The sequence below is a fragment of the Mauremys mutica genome, chromosome 2, assembly GCF_020497125.1.
Source record: "Mauremys mutica isolate MM-2020 ecotype Southern chromosome 2, ASM2049712v1, whole genome shotgun sequence".
Taxonomy (NCBI): Eukaryota; Metazoa; Chordata; order Testudines; family Geoemydidae; genus Mauremys; species Mauremys mutica.
This window is the reverse complement of record NC_059073.1, coordinates 74,253,268-74,278,237: the sequence shown is the minus strand read 5'-3', so window position 1 is coordinate 74,278,237 and position 24,970 is coordinate 74,253,268. Positions and strand designations below refer to the sequence as shown.

Genomic DNA, 24,970 nt, shown 5'->3' with positions numbered 1-24,970 from the left:
ATTTGAGACTAATACCCTATGGAAATAAGCTAGATAGAGAAGATTTCAATGAAAAAACACTACCCCCAAGACAATGAAAAATGTCATCTAATAAACTACTGTCCTATATTACTTTATATGCCCCGGCTGAGTCAACATAGACATCGATACAGAAGACAACAACAGTCCTCATCATGTAGACACCAGAAAGCAAATACCTAAATGACAATTTCCATAAATAACAGCATGTTGGTGTGTGTTAGAAAACGCCATGCACGCTTTTGGAATCATTGCAATATGTTGTTCTGAATTTAACCCCCTTTTCCATAATTAATCTCAATATAGTGCATTAGTGTACTGCAAGCTTCTGCAGACACGTTGAGTAAAAATTACCATTACCATATCTCTCTTACCTACTCAAGTTCTTGTACAAATATTTACATAAATAAAAATCTAATATAAATTTTTCCTTGTTCAAATCACTGAAAGTATTACAAGTCCTATTATATTACTTCTGCATTATTACTATCTGAGAGAGAGAGAGAGAGAGAGAGTGTTATTATAGACTAAAACATGTGCAGAGTACCTTTCTTCCTCAAGAATCCAAAAATTTTACAAAATACATGCAGGCATTACTCCATCCGTCATTGAATGTAGGCATCTCTGAGGTAAAATGGATCAATGATTTAACACTCCACAGAAACATCATAAAAGATTTAGGACAGGGAGATCATACCTTTCCCAAATGAAATGGGTGAGGAAGGTATGAGGAGGGACTTTATAATTTTCCCAGGATGTGGTAAAATCCTACTTTTACAAATACTAAGGACATTAATGCCACAGCCATCAAGTCTTGAGTTTGCATCGCATCTAAAATGTGGCACCTTCAATAATATAGTTCATCTTGCAGCCATGAAATAGTTCAATAGTGACTCAGAAGGAAAAGTATGTTTCTTGAATTGCCACCACAATTGCCTAATATCTAGGTGTTCTTTAGAGCTCTTATGTCAAGTAGTATCTCAGCCTGACCGTGCTTAGCTTGTCAGATCTCACAAGGTGTGTCAATACAAGGTTATCTGGGATCCCAGAATTACTTGGGTTTAAAAAGTCTGGCTTTTGTAAAGCTCAGATTTCTAATTTGTGGATTCATTTGTTGAAAATTTCAACACACCTTCCCAGCATCCATACAGCAGCACTTTAAATATCATTTTTGGTTTTACATTTGTTGTTAGTGTTACAGGTTTTTTCTTAAAATGGGAAAAATACCGCTAAAGTATCGCTGTCTATAAATTATGAGTTGTAATAAATTATAACCCCAAATGGTAATTTACTGTTGGCAAGAGTAGATTTCCTTGGGGTTATTGCCTAATTAGGAAAATGAAAATGAAATAAAATAAGAGCTGCAAAGGGATAAAGTTAAATATGAATTATAGCAAACACAATTTTAGATCAGCTGTATGCTAAACTATGAAAATCCTGAAGACCATGTACTACAGAAAGATTAAATCTGAAATTCATAGTTTCATAGGCTGAACTACAAACCTAACATTTGCATTTTTACGGAGTTGTTTATTAATCCTCAAATGTAAAATCTCTGCCATTTCCAAAAGTGCCTATGATTCTTTGCAAGTATTGAATATCTGAGTGCACTCAACTCCACTATGCACATAAGCCCTAAAGTATGGATGCTAATGAAAATGATCCAAAACTTGTTAGCCCATATAGGTTGTTATTAATACTATTTTCACATTATAGGATGCTAACTATAATAGGGCTCGATTCAGCAAAGCAGTTGAGTATGTGCTTAAAGTTATGCATGTGAAGTACTTTGCTGAATTGGGGCCTTTTAGTGCTTTGGATATTTTGTTCTTTTTACATATTTGCAATCTACTTCAAATAGATGCAGTACAATTATTCATCTATGCCTGAAAGGCTGTCATCATACAGAGTAGCAGTAAAGAGTTTTTACATGGCTTTCAGGTGACAGTATAATTCTTTTGTCATTTGACCACATCTACTGCAAAACTAAAATACCTTTCTCAACAGAGATTAGAGCTTGGGCAGCCTAAATAAGTGGAGGTAGCTCCAAGTATTGATCTAAAGCATTACTTCAAACACAAGAGTGTCAAAAGATTGTGCTTTATGTAAGGGGAAGTTCTAATAACATTTAGAGCTGAGCAATAGTAAAAGACTTCTCTGTACATTTTGATTCAAATTTGAAAATTGATTTCGATTTCAACCACTTTAATGATCTTATATTCACTTTCCATGAACATGTATGTGCTCATACTTAATTAGTGCAAACTCTCATGAAAAGTATCAGAGGGGTAGCCGTGTTAGTCTGTATCTGTAAAAGCAGCAAAGAATCCTGTGGCACCTTATAGACTAACAGACGTTTTGCAGCATGAGCTTTTGTGGGTGAATACCCACTTCATCGGATGCAAGTCATGAAAAGTGAATGTTGAGCTCGTATTTCCCAAAAGCAATTTTCACGCTGGAGGATTTACATTTTAATATTCAATATGCTCTGTCTGTTTGTGACCCCAGTCCTACAATGGGAGTTTAGCATTGGCAGACCCTTATGTCGTCATGGATCTTTTTTAGCATCAGGGACTTGGCTTAGTTCCACAAATCATTCAGACCAAATTTCAGGAAAGCCCTTAAGCATGTTCTGAAGTCCCTTCCTATTCAAACCGCACTTAGGAGCACATTAGTTTTGTAATTCAGAGGTTCAGTTAGGAACAGAAATAATGCCATGTGGTTCATGTAACAAACCAGTACATGCACATTTTGAATATTCCTTACGACCTCTTCAGAAACCATTTGCAGAACAAAAATTATTCACTTAATAGATTTGTTGAATAATTTCAAATAGAACTCTCATCCCAAAAGGTGCTGAGCACTAGCCTTGATGCAGCAAAGCACATAATTGTGCACATAATCTGAAGCATGTGAGTAGACCTGTTGATTTTATGGGACTACTCAGTTTTAAATTAAATGGGTGCTTAAGTACTTTCCTGAGTCAGGGTTAGAGAGCTCAGACCTGGCAGGATCAAGCCCATAATGAATAAACTAGAATTTAGCCATCTCTAATTTAGTTATTGTTTATTATTGCAAATTTTTAATCAAATTCAATGTTTAACTGAATTATTTCCTCATTATTTCCTCATTCCTCATGTCCCACGTGTTATCTGGAATACTTGCCCTTTTAGAAATTTTAGTTCTAGTTCAATGACTGCTGGTTATCCTTAGTCACTATTAGAAAATGCTTTATTTTTCCCCATGGAAAATTTTGACTTTTTGTTAAAAATTTAAAAACTTTTAGCCAAAAACTGAAAAAATGGTTGTTATTCAGTATAAAATTATATTTTTTCACTTTGTCATTTAATTGAAAACACACATTTCTGTGTGAAAAGGGTTCTGAAGGGTTTCAATCAGCTCTAGTCACTACCCATTTCTATCATGACATTAGCTTGGTGCTACACAGCCATATGTGATACTACTACTATGGAGATTCTGTGTAGAGGTAACTGGAATATATACATGATGAGCAGCAGTACCACAACTTTCTTAACTAGCCTTACTTATGGGTTTAGTCTTTTCTTTCTTCTGAGTCTTGTATGATACCCTTTCTCTGGCGTAACCACTTATGTCTCTATGATCAACTCCCCATATTTCCTGACTGAGAGTTGGAAAAACAAAAGTTAAGAGCTACTATGGCTTTTGAAGAGGCATGCCATCACATTTTCCCCAATCCAAGTACTTTTCAGACTCTGCTCCTCATAAAAAGATTCCAACAATGTAATTAGTATGGTCTCTTTTAATTTTCTCAGTCACTGCCAACTTTTCATCACTTGGTCATGTGACCAAGTGAGTTCAGGGTATGGCTAAGGCCTAACTCATTATTTAGCGTTCACTCATTTTCTTCACGTAATGCTTCAATAGCTTGCTGAGTGAGATAACTGAGCCTAATGATACTTTCAATATTGACTATTTTAGTGGCACCTAAAGGGTTTTGCTTTTGGTTACAATTTTGTAATCAAGAACATATTTAATCATGCAATAGGAAAGTTTCTTTGGGTATGTATGTACATATATCCTAAATTCATTGGATTTTGGACCTTTTGCTGGATTCAGGAAAGTGTCTCAAGTTTTCTGTAAGTGGCGTAAATGAGTGCTGCTGACCTTCCCAACAGGGTTGTCATCTGCATTCACTGTCAAGAAAACATGTACGATTGAACTAAGGTTCTCAAACTGTGCTCTGTGGACCATTGGCAATCTGCTGAGCAGTTGCTAGTGGTCTACAAAGAGCTGGCAAGTCATGTGGTGCTAGCTTCTTCTAATTGTTTCCAGGGGCTAAATTGCATTAAAAGGTAGCTAAAATACATGAATATCTTTTCTGATGTTACTATTCTACATAAGCGGTTGTAGTTGCCATACGGATGTTATGCAGTTGCGTATGTGAGGGTAGGTGTCACAGGCAATCTGTGTATGAAAATATGGTCCAGATTATGAAAAAGTAGAGAACTCCTGAATTAAAATAGTAGATTAAGTGGTGGATGTTTTGAGGTGAGAATCCTTAAGTATGTTTTGTTATTTAGCTATCATTGTCTGCTGAGAAGAAGACATGTTTAAGGCCCAGGAAAGTGATCTAAACTTTCTCCAGATATTGCTGAGAACATTCAAAGAAGCTGAAATGTCTGTTTGAGAAAAATGTACAACTTTCAGCACTTCCTCGTTAGCAGTGTATGCTGCTGCCGATGCCACAGATGGGTGGACAGAGTCATAGAATTGCTTATGAATGGTCCCAGAAATTGTGCCTAAAATAAGAAATCTCTCTTTATGGGCTAGTGGAAGATAGACAGTTGTGTACCTACATTATCATAATGCTGGTAAAATTCATGAATTTTCACTTTATTTATAACCGAGCTTTCCTGACTTTGGAATACAGCTCTCTATATAAGCTTCTGTTTTAGTTTAGTTCAGTTTAAAGGGTTTAGTATCTACCATCATAATATCTGGTGGGATACATTAGGAAACATTTAGCTGTCTTTTCTAGATCTGTGTAAACTAAATTATATTCACCTATTCCATCTTGTTAAGCACTTTTCTGGTGTGCAAAATGTTGATGGTTGTATTGGAGATTGTGCAAAACTTGTAAGAAGACCAGTGGAACTCAAAGCGGAATTTCTCCTCTAGTTTCTTCAGTTTCAGTAAATGTTTTTATCTGCTGCTATTCAGTGGTAAGTATAGCACACATTTTCCAAAGAAGCAGCAAAGAGTCCATACGTCTGTTAGTCTATAAGGTGCCATAGGACTCTTTGCTGCTTTTACAGATCCAGACTAACACGGCTACCCCTCTGATAATATTTTCCAAAGAAGCTTTGAACATAAGAATGGCCATAGTGGATCAGACCAATGGTCCATCTAACCCAGTATCCTGTCTTCTGACCGTGGCCAATACCAGATGCTTCAAAGATAATGAACTGAAAAGGGCAATTATCAAGTGATCCATTCCCTGTTTTTCAGTCCCAGCATCTGGCAGTCAGCGACTTAGAGACACCCAGATCAATGGGTTTCATCCCTGACCATCTTGGCTAATAGTGTGTAATGGTCCTATCCTCCATGAACTTATCTAATTCTTTTTTAATCCAGTCATGGTTTTGGCCCTTAACAGCATCCGCTGGCAATGAGTTCCACAGGTTGACTTTACATTGTGTGAAGAAGTCCTTTCTTTGTTTATTTTAAACCTGTTGTCTATTAATTTCATTGGGTGACCCCTGGTTCGTGTGTTATGTGAAGGGATAAATAACAGTTCCCTATTCACTTTCTGCACACCATTCATGATTTTTCAGACTTCTATGTTATCTTCCCATCCCCCCTTAGTTGCCTCTTTTCCAAGCTTAGTAGTCCCAGTCTTTTTAATGTCTCCTCATATGGAAACTGTTCCATACCATTCATATTTTTTGTTGGAAAATGTACTGAGAAGTGCATTTCTAATATATCTGAGATGGGATGACTAGAGCTGCATGCAGTATTCAAGGTGTGGAAGTACCATGGATTTATATAGAGGCAATATGCTATTTTCTGTTTATTATCTATCTTTTTCCTAATGGTTCCAACATTCTATTAGCTTTGTTGACTGCTGCTGCACATTCATCAGATGTGTTCAGAGAACTATTCATGTTGACTCCAAGATCTCTTTCTTGGGTGGTAACAGCTAATTTAGATCCCATCATTTTGTATGAATACTTTGGATTATATTTTCCAATGTGCATTACTTTGCATTTATCAACATTGCATTTCATCTGCCATTTTGTAGCCCAGTAATCCAGTTTGGTGAGATCACTCTGTAATCCTTTGTAGTCTGTTTTGGATTTAACTATCTTGAGATTGGTAGATTGGTGAGGCATGATTTCCCTTTATATATTGACTCTTCCCCAACAAATCGTGTTCACCTATGTGTCTGATAAATCTGTTGTTCACTATATTTTCAACCAATTTGCCTGGGACTGAAGTTAGGCTTACTGGCCTATAGCTGCTAGGATCCACTCTGGAGCCTTTTTTTAAAAAAAATGGTCTGACATTTAGCTATCCTCTTGTCATCTGGTATAGAAGTTGATTTAAGTGATAGGTTATATACCACAGTTAGTAATTCTGCAATTTCATATTTGAGTTCATTTAGAATACTTGGGTGAATACCACCTGGTCGTGGTGACTATTATATATATATTATGTATTGATTTGTTCCAAAACCTCCTCTATTGACACCTCAACCAGGGACAGTTCCTCAGATTTGTCACCTGATCAATATTTGAATTGGAAGTGACGTGGTCTCACCATAGTTCTTAGTCCTAAATGGAAGAAAACCTCACATTTCTATAGAATTTTGATATCTGGATTTGGATGTCCAGAAACCGTGATATTATACATTTTATCTTGGCCTCAGATAAGGCCTATTGAACCCCATATCAGTTGCAGAACATTGGTATTATCACCCCATACTTTTCACCTCTCCTGGGACAGTAGTTTTATGATGTTTAAGTATAGACTATTGGTAGAAAGTGTATCTATTATAGCTACTAACTTAAGTAAGGCTAGAACTTATATTATTTGATTTAAACAATGTTGATAGCTGTTGAGACTGACTAGCTGAATTCTTTAAGATGATGGTGATAGTTCTTTCAACAATCTCTGACACCTGTAATCTGGTTTTGGAAAGAGAAATTAAAACATTGTGAACCAGTGGATTTCAGAAGTTTATATTTTTATGCTAATTTGGGAAAATTATGGTGAGAAAAATAATTTACAACTGAGTTTCAACCACAACAAGGACCTTGTTATCTGATTTTCTTAAACATTCTCAATACTTTTTTCTACTAGATTCTTCTTAGTATCAATTTTAGAACTGAATGATTAGCAAGTTACCAGTTATGAGTGTTGTTTGTGTATGTCTCTTGAGAGGAAGTTCAGTCTAATTGTTAATGTGGAGAATCAGGCTTGGAAGGCAGAGGATCTGAGTAGCATTCTTTGTTCTGTCAGTCTTGCTGTTTGACATGTGGCAATCAGTTAACTTCTCTGTATATGTTTCCTGTTTGTACAATGATGTATAAAGATCTACTAGCATTATTTTTTCTAACCCCAAGAGCCTGTGGATATATACTTACCTACAGCATCTCACAGGGGTACTGTGAGGCTTAATGGGTAACGCTCACCTATGCAGAGGGCCAGAACAAGGGTTATGTCGTCACTCAAATGAGCGCTACAGGAGGACTTCAGAAGCACAATGTCCTTGTGCGGGATTTCTACACAAGTTTGAGTTTCACCCTAATGTTTAGTGTTTTACAATCCTTTGAAAAGAGTCTGTATGGAAGAGCCAAGTGTTTATTTCTTCCGTGATTGTCCTTAGTTAGTCAGCAAAATAATTAGGACACATTAAATGTTCTTAAGGTTCTACTGTGCACCACCACACATTCATTAAGCAGTGCAGGAGGTAATACTGGAAGCAGATATGGAGCAGGAGAGGGTAAAATAAATTAGATGCTATCCTAAAATTCTGTTTCATATCTGGCATAGATACAGTAACTGGGTACATTCTTCTTCATTTCTTAATTTTTCATTAAAATTTCAGGCACTGGAAATTCTCATAATCAAATTCTTATGAAACTCCATGAAAATGGGCAAAGAATTATTTGTGTTTTTCTACTGGTGACACCTATATTTGTGATAGGAGCAATCTGATAGAATTCCCTTTTATGAATGTGTGCATATCTCTTTTGAACAGAGAAATGTGTAGTCTTTACATGTCTAGTAAGTATTTAATTCTTCTGACAGTTAGCCTTTCACCAGAATGTATAAAATAAGATTATTAGTTGATTAGTCTCAGCACTGTATATTATCCTTGTCCTACACAGCAGGCCATACAGTATTATACATTAGATTTGATTACATGTTGGTAACTAGCTGGCTATCAAGCTCGATGCTCACATACGTGTGTGTGTGTGTGTGTGTGTGTGTATTCAGGATTTCTTAAATAAATTTAATTCAGCGGGAACAGTCACCAAAACTGTAAATATTAAATATTGCAGAAATTCACAATAAATGAATTTTCAATTCATAATTTCAAGTATTCACACAAGAAATCTGATTGGAAGAGCTTTGCCTATCCAGTCATGGAACAGATTTGAGTGTCCAATCAAAATGGTACACATTTTTAATCGTGAATATGAAATACCCATTGCCATACATGAAGCGAAAAGACGGTGAGCATTCCAGAGGCTGAAATATATGCACATAAAACCTTTGAATAATTTTGAACAGAAAATACATTTGTAAATTGTGTTCTGTTGATGGACAAAGAATGAACAGCCATAGACAAGCTAAATTCAGTGAATAATTTCTTTGTTGTGAATCGTGAACCAAACACTACTGGGTTTGTTTTTGTTTTGTTTTTAACCCAAGGCTAAAATTCTGGCCTTGGAACTGTGCTGTATGCATGTACCAAGAGAAGGAAAGTCCACATCTGGCCAGAAAATATTTGGTAAATTTAGCAGATAGTTTAGCACATTCATGAAAAAAATGAATAGCTACTCTAGCCCAATGTTTGGGAGAGGCTGGAACATGGACCAGAATTTGCAGGCTGAAACTCCAGTCCAGATAGTTGTTGGAAGCAACTAAAAGTATGGTAAGGCTGATGCTCCCCAGCCCCTTTTGCTGAGGGTGTTTTCCCACCCTTTGTTACTCCTGTGCAGAATCTGGACACTATGTTGAATACCCATTTATTATAAGATCATAATTTTGCATCAACAGCCAAGAGTAATTTTCTATCTGCAGCTGTCCAGGCAATTACATCAATTTCTTTCAGATGAGGACCTTGCTACTACTGTTCATGCCTTAGTCACTTCAAGTCTGGATTACTGCAGTACGGCCTATTTGTGGCTTCACTTTAAATCGATCCGGAAACAAACTGTTGCAGTATGTAGCAGCAAGTTTACTAAACAGGATCTCGCAGTGCCAGTATGCATTACCAGGGCTCTGTGATCATAGAATATCAGGGTTGGAAGGGACTTCAGGAGGTCATCTAGTCCAATCCCCTGCTCAAAGCAGGACCAATTCCCAACTAAATCATCCCAGCCAGGTCTTTGTCAAGCCTGACCTTAAAAACCTCTAAGGAAGGAGATCCCACCACCTCCCTAGGTAACCCATTCCACTGCTTCAGCACCCTCCTAGTGAAAAAGTTTTTCCTAATATCCAACCTAAACCTCCCCCACTGCAACTTGAGACCATTACTCCTTGTTCTGACATCAGGTATCACTGAGAACAGTCTAGATCCATCCTCTTTGGAACCCCCTTTCAGGTAGTTGAAAGCAGCTATCAAATCCCCCCTCATTCTTCTCTTCTGCAGACTAAACAATCCCATTTCCCTCAGCCTCTCCTCATAAGTCATGTGCTCCAGCCCCCTAATCATTTTTGTTGCCCTCTGCTGAACTCTTTCCAATTTTTCCACATCCTTCTTGTAGTGTGGGGCCCAAAGCTGGACACAGTACTCCAGATGGGCCTCACCAATGTCGAATAGAGGGGAATGATCCCGTCCCTCGATCTGCTGGCAATGCCCCTACTTATACAGCCCAAAATGCCATTAGCCTTCTTGTCAACAAGGGCACACTGTTGACTCATATCCAGCTTCTCGTCCACTGTAACCCCTAGGTCCTTTTCTGCAGAACCGCTACCTAGCCATCCAGTCCCTAGTCTGTAAGAGTGAATGGGATTCTTCTGTCCTAAGTGCAGGACTCTGCACTTATCCTTGTTGAACCTCATCAGGTTTCTTTTGGCCCAATCTTCTAATTTGTCTAGGTCCCTCTGTATCCTATCCCTGCACTGGCTGCCTGACTGTTTCTGGGTGGAGTATAAGGTGTTGGTTATGACCTATAAAACTTTAAATGTCTCAAGTCCTGCCTCTTTCCCCATGTCAAACTGCCTGCCACAGCAGAAGCTCATTTGAACCCCATCCCCCTCATTATAAAAGAAAGGGGCTGCTGACAAACTGTTCTCTGTAAGGACCTCTTTCCTTTGAAATGGTTTCCACCTCCCCCTCTGGTCATCCAAAATCACCTGAAGTTTTTGATCTTCTTGGCAAGGTGCAAAACATGTCAGTATGACTGGGCATTGGTGAATCATAGACTATCAGGGTTGGAAGGGACCTCAGGAGGTCATCTAGTCCAACCCCCTGCTTAAAGTGGGACCAATCCCCAGATAGATTTTTGCCCCAAATGGCCCCCTCAAGGATTGAATTTACAACCCTGGGTTTAGCAGGCCAATGCTCAAACCACTGAGCTATCCCTCCCCCCCAGCAGACTTACGGCCATTGAGAGTGGTATTTAAGTCTGCTGGGAAAGTGTGGTGAGGGGTTTAAAGAGTTACTCTTAACTCAATGATTAAATGGTGTGTGCTGGGGAAGGCTGCTGTTTTGGGTGACTTTTGTTTTGTAACTCTCCAGTTCTTATTGAATTTAAACATATGGTTCAAATTTATGCCAAGGGTGCTTTGGATAGGTGCCCTTTGGTATGGAGTTTCTTGCAGACCAGAATCTAAATACATAACTTTTAAACTCCTTGGTTTTCATAATCTCCATATGGAGCTGATGGCCTGTATATGGTCTGAAATACTTTGGAGACCAGGGAATACAGTATTTAGCAACTCAGAGCTAGGAGCTAGAGTACATGATCTGGGAACGCGTTGTTCTTTGGGATGACATTTATTAATGGTGTCAAGCATTAGTAAGAGAGGAGCATGAAAATGCTGTCACAACATTTTTTCATGCTTCTGTTTTACAAAACTCTTATTCTCATTTGTGTGCAATGTTCTTTTTTGCTGACACATCTCTAAATTAACGTTGAGAGCATAAACATGCAACTAATCAGTAATCATAGGTGTATTGCTATCATGTTTTGAAATATTACTGCACTTTGTAATGCTGATTGAGGTATATAATATTACTTAATTGAAAGGGTTGAGCTGTCTGAAAGATTTATCTCAATAAGTACTTCACTAAGTTTTGCAGGCTGTTCATTGGTGAGTTTAGAAATAGTTGCTCCTTTAGAAAAAACTAGCATATATAATATATACCCAACTTCATTTGCTGGACTTTTTAATTATCTGTTGGAATGGGTGTACCTAAAAAGTGGTTGCATATTTCTTTGTGGACTTCCGTTGTGAATTATATTTGCATTCAATCATTGTTAAGTATTAATAAACTGTCGTCCTTTCACTGCATGAACTCACTCATTCATCTCTGGCCAACATGCCATTACTGTGATGATACCTTATAAGCAAACCTGCAGTCATTTATTATCCACCAACTAGTGCACATTACCTGATTTGCACGGAGGTTGATGTTTTCAGGGGGTGTCTTTAAATGTGACCTTAATAGAAGCTGCTTCGATTTGCAAGTACAAACTGGGTAATTAAGTAGACTTAACTGGCTGTCCATTTACTATCTGAACAACAGATTGGTTGTCACACCAGAAACAAAACTTTTATTCGTGAATATCTCCCCCCAAATAGTGACTGCCACTAATATTGGGAAAACTAATTCAAGAACATAATGTCCTTCATAATGCCCTGAACCACCCCGTTCTCTGGCCTTATTGAAATAGTAATGATCCTCAAAACCCAGCAAGTTAAAGTCTCTGGAGTGCACAGGAAGTAACCTGAGTGCAGACTTGATCTTACATTTTGCCAAAAGCACCAGGACCCCACACTCTAACCATGGCTATGGTGGCATCAAACAAGGAATATCAGACTGAACTTAATTGCAGATTGATAATCATTTACAGAGCAGCCCCAGCTTAAGATAAGTGATGGATAATCCTGTGTTGTCCCTTGACCTTTTCTGGTATCTCATTTAAAGGAGAAATAGAAATGTCTGGCATTTTGGAAGGCTTGAGAATGGTCCTGCTACTCTCTTCACTGCAACCTCTGCTCAAATATTGTCCTGCACTACAGGCTCAAATCCTTTAACAGATCTGAAATCATCAGCCCAAATGTGACACCTTGCTCCTTCCTATAGAATTTGGAAATCAGCTGAAAATCCATTTAATAAATAAGTCATGTCCATCCTTTTAGAATAGTCTATAATGCTCGTGATTTAACTGGAGAAAGGAGGCCTTTTCCCATAAGTGCTACATCCCCCACTGGCTCTGCTGAAGTATTGGACCCTTCTTGACTTCCTTTCTTACCACCTTATGGGGCCTTTCTATTGCCTCTATAGCAAAGGAGGGCACCATGCAGACCCCCACACTTCCTACAGTGGTGTTGAACAAAAACACTTCCAACCATTAAATGCAAAACAAACTTAGTGCCTGTAGTATGGGTACTGACAACCCACTGTCTGTAGAAGCCAGCTGGACACAATGATAAGGAGAAATATACTCCAGCCAGAGGTCCTGGTCTTTTAATTCCATGGCAATTCTGGCTCCTCTTCCACCTTCTGTCTAAATTCTTTTTCATATCTTAACCAGGTTACTCCCCTGTACGAAGCATGAGCTGTTGCTATTAAGTCCTCATGCTTGAACAAGCTAACACTTCTCTCAGGGTTTATCTCACAAATTGTGCTTGCATATATGCAAAATGTCACAGCCCAGTTACCAAGGATCAGAGCTACCTTAGGTCTGCAGGGTTAGTCATCATCTTTCTTTTCCCTTTAAAGTGTCCTCTGCCTGAACCTCACAAAAAAGTAGGGTGAATAAATCCATAAACTCCGCTTTCCATATTTTTTATTTTCTACCTCTTTTGCTAAATGCATCCCAAGAAGTCAATCAGTCCAAAAGATCTCAGAGCATTGGCTCCCATGTCTCCTGCTTGTATGTCATCAGAGACAGGTACAATGTATATGACCCCAGGGGGTGTGCTGGTAACTGGAGATGAGTGTGTCTCCTGCCCTGATTGCTCCATGGCCTGCTGAGAAACAGGCTTCACCCCAAGCCTGTGATAGTGTTGTCTATCTGGCTGGGGATGGGGGGAAACTTTTTTTCTGGAGGGCTGCCTAGTCTTTGTGAAACCAGGGCCAAAGGTTTAGCCAATTTACCCCACATCCCTTGTTGAGCAGGGGTTGTTAGTCATCACAGCCAAGAGTGGAAGGACCTGAGTAGCTACATAATGGAACAAGACATTCTTCACATCCCTTCCCCTCCTGTTGGTCATGGGTGAACCCCATCTTTGGGACCATGGGGCCTACACTGGACTAGTAGCAGGCTAAGGGGTAGGGGCCCAGGGACACTCTATCCTCCAATTCAGCCTTAATTAGGCTGTAGTTTTACTGTCCCCAGACTCAAATTCTGAGTCTTACCCATGTGCTTCTTGTATAAGGGAGAAGGGGATGTGCCCATCTGACTCACCAGCAACTGCAAAGGGAATGGTCCCAGCTAGGATCTGGGTTCCCATCCATTGAGATCTCCCCATCCTACTCTGCTCTTCCATATGGGATGAAGGGTATGTCTTCCCGCTACACTCCTCCTGCAACTCTTCATCCATAGTGGAGCATTGCCTGTGGGCCTCATCTGCTTCAAATCATGGAAGCTGAGACTCTCACACCCCTGGAGCAGTGATTGAAGGCCCATGTTCTCCGGTAAAGCTGCACAAAGGAATGCTCGCACACCTCAGAGGCAACAACTCTTAATGCATCCAGAAGGGTCAGACTGAGCCATTCCAGGGTATGAGAGGAAAGACCATCTCTACAACTCTGGAACTCAGCAAAAAGATGCTCCAAGTGACACAGGTTAAGGTTTACATTAATAAAAAGTGAGGAAGAGGGTTCAGTTACCTCCGTTCTTCTCCAAGCTTGCCAGTGACTGGCTAAAGGCGCTGAAGGGGTGGGACACCCCGGCATTCCCTCAGTGTGTGCTCCTCTCCTGTTTAACTAGGACCATGCCAGTTGTTGTTGGCTCCAATAGGTTTTCCTCTGAAGTGGGGGGAGGCAATCTCTAGGAACTTGGAATACCCCTCTAACATTACCCCAACAGGTCAATATAGGTCCTCCACAGTTCCAGGGAAGTTATTTACATTACACCAATCGAGGGGGTTTGAGTTTGTGTATCTACTACTTTTTTATTCTGTTCTGGTGGGTTTATTGAGGTGGGTCTGTTCATCATACAGGCTGTTGTGTAAGCTGCTTGAGGCATTGTGACATACCAGGGCACAATTCAGACCAATGCGGGGACTGTCACCCTTGCTCTTCAACCTTGGATGCCATACTATGCCTTGCTGAAGTAGTTTCCATGTGGGGTGATCACAAACAACCTTCCAGCATGCTAGCCACACCCTGAGTGTCTGTGTGTAACTGCAGCCCACCAGCGACTCTTGGGTTACACTCTGGCTATCACCAGCCTTGGTTATACTGCAGGGTGATGCCAACACACATCCCATTCCCAGATTTCCCCCAGAAATGTATGTTCTGTACTGCCCAGCCCTCCCCTGGACAGGACAAATATATTAAGTCTGTTATTCCTTTAAGGCAGTGGTCCCCAACGCGGTGCTCGTGGGCACCATGGCGCCCACCGGGGCATTTATGTGCGCCCGCCTAGTGCCCAGCAGGGGAGAGAAGCCGCGGCCCCGTGCCTGCCAGGGACAGAGAACTCCGGGGCCCAGAGCCTGCAGGCGCTGGTGTTCTCTGTCCCTGGCAGGTGCGGGGCTGCGGCTTCTCTCCAACTTCTCCAGGGCTGCAGGTGCCGGCATTCTCTGTCCCTGGCAGGCGCGGGGCTGCGGCTTCTCCGGGGCTGCAAGCTGTAGGCACCGGTGTTCTCTGTCCCCGGCAGGTGCCAAGCCGCGGCTTCTCTTCGGCTTCGAAGCTGGAGAGAAGCCTCAGCTCCGCGCCTGCCAGGGACAGAGAACTCCGGGGCTGCAGGCTTCATTCTCTGTTAAAGTAAGAATAACAAATATATTTGGACCAGCAGTTCAACAATGTTTTACTTTTTAAAGATAAATGATGAAAACTGTTTATGATATTCATTTTGCAAAAACTCCTTAGTTTTTTTTACAGGTAGATAAAAAAGAGCAAATTCACATGGTAAGGTGAAAGTGTAATTGCTGAATAATTTAATTAATACCTTTTACATCTAAAATTACCCTTTTATCTTATGTAATATTATGTAATATTAAATATGATGTTTTTTGTATTATTTAATGTACAAATACAAAATAAGCCTTGAAAAATTGTTGGCGCCCGCCACACACTTCTGAAAACGTGAATGTGCTACTGGCCACAAAAAGGTTGGGGACCACTGCTTTAAGGGAATAATAGGCCAGTTTATTACCTTTAATGGAGTTACCCAGACACTTAATTTAAACACACTGGATTAGAGGAAACATTGAAACAAGTTTATTAACTACAAAGAAATAGATTTAAGTGATGAGGCATAAAAGTCAGAAATGGTTACGAGAAAAATGAATATAAAATGCTTACTATTGTCTAATTTAACAAACTATATTAGAGTCAAGCAAAATTTCTCACGACATACTTCTAGAAAGGTCACTGTCCAAACTCTTTAGGTCAGGACCCCCACCCTGGAGTCCAGTGTCTCCTTTGTTGTCTTAGGTGCGATGCCAGAGACAGACAGTGAGAGAGAGAGAGATGTGTGTCCTGGGGTGTTTGCCCCTTATTTTTGTAGTCTCAGTGCCCCTCTTGAAAAACATTTCCAGCTGGGAGTTAGTAGTCAAAGAGTCTGTGTGGAAGGATGTTCCCTGCTGTTTACTTTTTTTTACCTGTTTCAGCTTCCTTTGTTTTCCCTTCCTGCTTGATTTTGTTTATTGCTTAAATGCAAATTAAGGCAAACATATACTCCTTCATTCAAGACAGACTTGTCTTTTGCCTGGACAGAGTTGTGGGGTATGGAACATGTGTTAATAACATCATATGGGGTAATTTTATATAACTGCATATTTTACCCTGTTACCACACATTTTATCAAGACAATACTGACCAACAAATTGAGGGTGTTTTTTTTAAATCATACCTTGCAAGGCATTCCTTGCATAAAGATTAGTACAGTAGTGTGTAGGCTGTGACTACATGGGTGTATTCCATCACAGACATGCCTTCAACATCCTGCTCTGTGTTCTCATATTGTATTGGGGTACTCAGTTTGATGATTGCACCCCTTGGGTGATCTCAGTGACTTAATGGACCTGCTTCTCCCAGTGAAGTTGTCAGAGGAAGATAAATGAATCTGAGGACACTTCTGCAGTTGCCTGAGGATTAAAGGAAATGGGAATAATGCCAGAACAGGAGATCAGAAAAAGAAAACCCAAACAGATAAACTCCACAGGCAGTCAATGTCCATCCTAGAGCTCTGAAAAAAGGCCGCAAAAGAAATGCAGATGGGGCTAGAAATCACTAAATTGTCATCACTTTTCAAATTAGAGTTGCTTGTTTGTGTAACATTATTGTGTTCTTAAGGTTCTGAACACAAATGCAACGTTAGACTGCTACTTTCAATTATTATATTGGCCTCGTCTTAAGCTTTATTTCAAACCATATTCTAATAAAACTGTATTACAAATGGTCACGTTTATGTTAGCCAAAGGACTGACATTTGAAATGGTTCTCATAAGAACCTTTTTGTCTCTCCATAGAATATACTAAAGATGGATGATCCACCAAGGGTCCAGTACTTTAGATACTTACCTACATGATCCAAATGTTTTGAGGAGAGACCCAATTTATCCAAATCTGCTGTTTCATTTTCTGGAAACAGGTTGCTACCCACTTTAGTTTCGGGTCTTTTGTAAAAATTTTGTGGAAATAATAATGCATACTATTTGCCATATTTTACTCATTTGATGTTAAAAGGAGGAGGAGGAGGAGCTTAAATTCATTACTTTGCTAGCCATGGAATCATGGTCTGAATAGAATTGACTGGAGCACCAATTTGTTCTGAGCTGGCAGATGGTTGCTTGGGCACAACTGAGCCTAGGTTAGAACAGCCATAGCTGGAGATGCATGAGACAGAGAATTGGGGATCTGTAATCAGGTCCTTTACAGTGCAGCTCTCCCATTCCTGCATCAACTATTTGTTGGTGCATCAGTTTGGCCTGTTGTCTGCTGCAAACTGACAGCTTCTTTTACTTTGGTTAAGGATGCATAACAACACTGTGCACTGATAAAAATACAGAATCCTAAACTGGGTTAACTACATTTTCTAGCAGCAAAGAGTCCTGTGGTACCTTATAGACGAACAGACGTATTGGAGCATATGTCTGTTCGTCTATAAAGGTACCACAGGACTCTTTGCTGTTTTTACAGATCCAGACTAACACGGCTACCCCTCTGATACATTTTCTAGGTGACACTGTTGAAAGAAATATTTTTTTTTAAACAGGTTTTGTGTGGCTTTAAAAATAAACAAAAAACCAACCTTTGCTGCCTTAGTCTTATGTTATAGAGAATGGGCCAAATTCAGGCCATACTCTGTGTTATGGTAGATGAACTGTGACCAACACTAACAAAAATAGTGCATTTCTTGTGTGATCTGTACTTTAACCTGGTTAAACCTCCATGCGGAGCTCACTATGCTATACAAGTTATGCTAAGTAATCTGAATTGGTGTTAACATGACCAAATCAAAGAGTGTATTTACTACAGCGGCCTGATCATATGCAGGACAATAGGCTTTGCCCTGGAACCACATTTCTGGTTACTGCACAGGTGGAATGAGAAATGGTGTGGTAGGACACAACTAGTGCACCCCACTTGGAAACCTCTTTTCCAATTTACACATGCGAATTAAGGTGATCTGAATTTGGCCCAAGGGATTATGTGAAATATTTATATATAAACTTGGCTTCTTTGGTAGTTCAGCTGTATGGTTATTACAGGAGTGGTGTTTCTTAAAATAACCACTTTCTGGGTTAAATGAAGGTAATTCATTATGGACTAGATAGCCCTTCATCAATTAAACTGCTGGTTGTTCTTGAACAAGACACACAAAATGAGCATTCTGTCAACAGTTTTACTAAGAAAGATCAATGGACTGTTAATATAAAGGAGTGGAGGAGGAGAAGTATAGAATTTACCACGCTACTGGAAAATTTAACCACATACCTCTACTCACCCTTTTAAGTGTTTTAAACTTCCATTTAGAGTTATGGTTTAGTCCTACATTTTAAAAGACCTATTGTCATAAACAGTTAAGAGTTAAGGTTTTTGTCTACCTGTAAAGAGTTAACAAGCAGTACCTGTGGACACCTGACCAGAGGACCAATGAGGGACAAGATAATTTCAAATCCCGGTGGAGGGAAGTTTTTTTTCCTGTTCTTTGTTTTTTAGAGAGTCTCTCTTGGGAATTAAGAGAGTCCAGACATCTTAATCAAGTCCTCCCAGGTTTCTGCAATAAATTCTTCTATTCAAGCTAGTGAGTATTAGCAAGGAACTAGTATTCTTATACTTTTATTTCTGTATTTGCAATTCTGTGTTTTGCTATAGAATTTCTTTAAGTCTGTACTGTGATTGCTTTTACTGAGAAAGAAGGGAGGGGGAATTCTCTCCAGAGATTGATAAGTTTAGACCCTGTATATTGTTCCATCTTGGTTACAGAGACAGTGACTTTCTTTTTTATTCTTTAATAAATTCTTTTCTATTAAGGACTTGGTTGGTCTTTCCTTGGGTGGATTCTCAGGGAAAGAGGAGGAGGGAGGTATCCCTCTGTAGTTAGATCCTGGTGTCTCTCCTAGGAAAAGGGAGGGGGGAGGAAGAAGGGGGGAATGGTTTATTCCTCCTGGGTGTAAGAACTCCATGGATTTGGGGCTCTTGGGATCCCCTAGGATTTTGGGGAAGGACTGTGTCCCAATCCACGTACCTGATTGGGTGGTGGCAGCTTGTACTAGATCTAAACTAGGATTTTAGTTTAGAGATAAATTTCATGCAGGTCCCCATATTGGAACCCAACAGCTCTAAGTGGGGGTGAGACCTATGACACCTATATAGAGAGATGCAGTGTTGTTGTAGCCATGTTGATCCCAGGATATTAGAGAGATAAGGTGAGTGAGGTAATATCTTGTATTGGACCAACTTCTGTTGGTGAGAGAGACAAGTTTTCGAGCTAACACAAAGGTGAAGGGGAAGGTGACCTGAAGAGCTCTATGTTAGCTTGAAAACTCATCTCTCTCACCAATAGAAGTTGGTCCAATACAAGATACTACCTCACCCACCTTGTCTCTCTCTAATACAATGAAAGAATATCATTAAGCAGTAGATCTCTCAGAGCTAAGGTAGGTAGTAATATACACATTTTACTGGTGACCAGACAGGTTAAGTGACTTGCCCTGTGTCACATAACAAACCAATTGTATGGCCTGGGATAAAGCCCTATATATCCCATATCCCACGGACAATGAGGTCTACCTGTTGTTTTTAAGCAATAGCAAAATGAAGTCAGCTGCACTGTAAGCTATTTTCTTCTACACAATCATAGTTTTGTTTTCCCTTTATGATTTTATTTTGAAAAGTAAAGCAATTACCATTGGAAGAGAAAGAAACTAATGGCCAGCAGGTAATAGTCTAGTAAATATTTACTAAAAAAAATTTGAAGACCAGGAAATACAATTTATAGTATGTAAAAATCTTTTAAAAATTCATTCATCTCCCTTTTCCCACTTTTTTCTTCCTATGTGAAGCAAAATGTTCATTACCATTTTAATGCCATTTTTATTCCAGTGTTAACTTAATATTGCCATGTTCAGCCTTTCATTTTCCAGGCTTTTAGGCAATCACAACTCTATATTTATTTGAAATGCATTCCATACTGAAACAATATTTTATAGCACTTAATTTAAATTATTTTCACATGTATTGCATGTTTCACCCAAGGATTTCAAATAACTTTTCAAATATTAATCAACACTTTACAATACTCTTCTGAGGTGGGTAATTATCATCCCCATTTTACATGCGTGGAAACCCAGGCACAAAGAGGTTAAAGTATTTGTTCCAGGTTGTAGCTATTGCAAAACCAATAAGAAAACCCTGAACTCCCAGGGCTGAGGGCCAAACTCACACCTTGTAAGTGACTGCAGCTTCCCAGTTGAGCTGTACCTTATTGCACAAAGCAGCATACAACCCCTAGTACTGTGCTCAGTACTCGTTACCATGCTACAATTAATGCACTGTAGCTACTGGCAATGGTCCAGAAGAGTTCGTTACTGTGATAATGCCAGAGTGTTCTAAGATGGCCTGAGAAATCAGTTAATATACTAGTACTGTGCAAAAGATATCCTCTTATCTTACATTTCAAAGGAAACTTGAAACACTTCCGAATTTATCACTTCAATAGATATAACTGACAAATCCATGGAAAGTAACTCAGAAAGTGTCGTAAGTCCCCATTTTCTTCATTATGATGGTTGGATGAGAGAGTAGATAAAATGCTTATCAGTGACTTCATCACTGACTGCTGGATTCTCCTTCACTGTGTTCATATAATGAGAAGTGATGAATATCCTAGTGGAAAGAAATTTACCACATGCAACCACTTCTCTGGGAAGGTTGAATAAAAAATATCTGCGCCTAATCCAGTAACTTATTTTTTTCATCTGTACAAACACTCCTTTTCCCAAATACATACTTACATAAATATAACTTTTAAATGTTCAAGCTCATCATAAGAACAAAGGATTGACATTTGAACTGGTTCTTATAAGAATCTTTTTGTCTCGCCGTAGAATATACTAAAGATGGACGGCCCACCAAGGGTTCAGGTTAATTTCTGGTAAATGCCCAATACTTTAGATACTTAGCTACATGATCCAAATGTTTTGAGGAGACACCCAATTTATCCAAATCTGCTGTTTCATTTTCTGGAAACAGGTTGCTACCCACTTTAGTATCGGATCTTTTGTAAAAATTTTGTGGAAATAATAATGCATACTATTTGCCATATTTTATTCATTTGATGTTAAAAGGAGGAGGAGAAGGAGCTTAAATTCATTACTTTGCTAGCCACAGAATCATGGTCTGAATAGAATTGACTGGAGCATCAATGAGTTCTGAGCTGGCAGATGGTTGCTTGGACACAACTGAGCCTAGGTTAGAACAGCCATGGCTGGAGATGCATGGAACAGAGAATTGGGGAGCTGTAACCAGGTCCTTTACAGTGCAGCTCTCCCATTCCTCCACCAGACCAATGGTCCATCCAGCTCAGTGTCCTGTCCTGCATCAATGGCCAATGCCAGGTGCTTCAGAGGGAATGAACAGAACAGGTAATCATCAAGTGATCCATCCTCTGTCGCACATTCCCAGCTTCTGGCAAACAGACGCTAGGGACAGCACTCCTGCCCATTCTGACTAATAACTATTGATGAACCTATTCTCCATGAATTTATCTAGCTCTTTTTTGAACCCTGTTATAGTCATCCCTTCCTGCTCCGATGAGATGGCCCAGCATACACAATAGTATGACATCATACATAACCCAGAACTTCATGGCACTAGGGATAGACAGAGAAAAAAATAATATGCATTTTCCCCTTAGATAATGTGCTCTTGTCCCTCATAAACTAGCTGTTGTGGGAATTCAGCTCCTATTGGTAAATGCCTAGGCATTTGTGCAGTGTTTTTAATACTCAGACCTAAACTACCTTTTAGTTCTAAACTACTCAATTAAGTGGAACCTCAGAGTTATGAACTGACCAGTCAATCACACACCTCATTTGGAACCCGAAGCATGCAATTAGGCAGCAGCAGAGACCAAAAAGTAAAGCAAGTACATGAAGTATAGTACTGTGTTAAACGTAAACTACTAAAAATAAAGGAAAAGTTTAAAAACAAGATTTGACAAGATAAGGAAACTTTGTGCTTTTTTTAATTTAAATTAAGATGGTTGAAAGCAGCATTTTTCTTTTGCATACTTAAGTTTCAAAGCTGCGTTTAGCCAATGTTCAGCTGTAAACTTCTGAAAGAACAACCATAACATTCTGTTCAAAATTACAAACATTTCAGAGTTATGAACAACCTCAATTCCCAAGGTGTTCATAACTCTGAGGTTCTGCTGTACAATCCTTTCTAACAGTAACCCCTTAATCTTTATGTTCAAGTGTCCGCTGTTTTCAGAGAAGTAATATTCTGTGAAGCCTAGAGCTGGGTGAAATTTTCTGCATGAATTTTTGTTTGATGAATAGTTTAATCTGTGAAAAATGCAGTTTTGGTTGTGCCAGAATTAGCCGTGAATTTGACATGAAAAATTTTGGCCATTCAGAAAACATCTGCAGGAGATGGTGGTACCAGTGCTCCTGCTGCTCGCTCCTTGTCACTTTTAACCCACTGGTTAGGGAACTCGCATGAGATCTGGGACACCCAGTTTGAATCCCTGTCCTGTCTCAGACACAAAATGAACTTCTTAAATTAAAAAAAAAAAGATTTGGTTCAAACTGAACCAATTGCTTAATTTTTGTTCAGAGCTGCCAGCAAACAGAAAATCAGTTATGTACTCATCACTATATGTGACACCCACTCAGTCAAATTACTTTTGAACTTGGCCCATCTCTTTTAGAACAGTATGGCGAAAAATTCATTTCCTGCGCTAGTGGTGAACTATCCTGGCATTTTACTAATGAATAGACTCAATCAATTAATAAAATAAAATAAAATAAAACTCCACAGAAAATGTTGACTTTTTATTGAAAAATAAAACAATTTTTTTCAGCTGAAATTGAAAATAAATTGCTTCATGAGAGTTATAGTTCTGGTGTTTTGTTCTCCACTATAGGTTGAGATTCTTGGTTAAACTACATTTCCCATGAAGCCACCATGGTCTCTCCTCTTGGAGACGGAAGGGTATCATGGAAGTCTCCTGGCCTCGTGAATTATGGGAGATGAAGTCTGGCTAAGGAGCTTGAAACATAAAGGAGAATGAGGACATGAGGCAACCAAACTACATATCCCTTGAACCCAGTGGCAGCATATGTGAATCAAAATAATTCAGCTTTCCAGTATTCCAGTGTTCAGTTTTTGATAAAAAATGTAAATTTTCTACAGAAAGCAAACACTTTTCACAACAAATTTTGTTTAGTCAAAATGCCAGTTGTTTCGTTGAAAGCTAGATCTGCTAGAAAATTTTCAACCAGCCCTACTAGTGAGGATAGGTTTTTTTATGCTTTAATATTGTATTATGGCAAAGTTACAATGAACCATTAACACCACATCAAACATTACATATTCGGATCGGGTTAATATTCAAAGGACCAGGCTATAGATTCTGGCTTGCTAGCGTACTCCTTTTCTGAGTACGCTAGAAAGGGTGACCAGATTTTGAGGATTTTTTTTATATGAGCTGGAAGTTAAAAACCAGACAAATTTAAATTAGAAGTGAGGCATAACAGTGAGAATGATTAACCACTGGAACAAACTACCAAGGGAAGGGATGGATTCTCCATTTCTTCCTGTCTTCCATTCAAATGGGATTGATATGCTTTAGTCACTGATAAGTTGTTGAGCTCAATGTATGTGTAACTGAGTGAAATTCTTTGGTCAGTGTTATACTGGAAGTCAGATGTGATGATCCAATGGTCCCTTCTGTCCTTAAAATCTATAATCTGTATTTACTCTATAGACAATTCATGTTACACTAGAAATGTGGCTTTTTACCTCTTAAATGAGCATTTTAAGGTGAGTTTCAGGAGGAGTTCACTCCTCCCATGCTTGTCCTCCTCTTCTTCTATGCTGGTATGTAGCCCCTTCTCTATTTCCCCTTCTCTCCTCACACTGGACACCAGCTGAATGATGGAATAAGGCTCACTCTTTCAGAGGGCAGTAACCCTTATCTTGCACTGGCCACCTCTTCAGCAGGAAGCAAATTCTGAAGTCAATGCCTGGAAGTTTACACTTCTGGTTGTGACTGCTCTGAGTTGCCCCCTACTACAGACAGAAGGAGAATAAGTCTTCTGTTCAGAGAGGGGAGGAGGAGGATTTCCATAGAGGGAGGCCAAGGGGACATTCACAACTAGATCTGCCTGGAAGTCTTGACCCAAGTGCTCTCTCCAATGGTTACAGGCTGTCGCTTCCATCCTATTAGTGAGGAAATTGGCTAGCTAGTCCCAAGATGGGAAACGTGTCAGAACTCAGAAATATTCTGTTGGTTAATGCATAGTTCATGAATTGACAGTGTAATGGATGACAAACTCGTTCTCGTGTGTGTGTATAATCTTTTTTGCATTTACAAAATGTCTACAATGACAGCACAACACAGTCACAAAGTCAGTTTTAGATACTGCATCTAATATGTTGTGATCCTACCATCATTGCTTCTGTATACCCAGTGCTGCAGGATGGGATTTACACACAATCCTGTAGATTTTTGAGGGGCTCATGGAAGCTAGACAAATAAAATCTCTGTGCATTGATGGGAAAGATTTACAAAGTAGCACTTGATAAAAACAAATTTGTTTAAGGACACTGGAGAATAGACTGTGGTAGGCTTCATGGTTTCGGTTCTTTTTTTATATGTTA

General features: G+C 39.3%; 1 protein-coding gene across 5 annotated transcripts in view; it reads left to right on the top strand.

Moving 5' to 3' along the window:
* SNTG1 (syntrophin gamma 1) overlaps positions 1 to 24,970 on the top strand; it is a 536,067-nt gene that overhangs the window by 341,255 nt on the left and 169,842 nt on the right. The gene's annotated exons all lie outside the window — the stretch shown is intronic.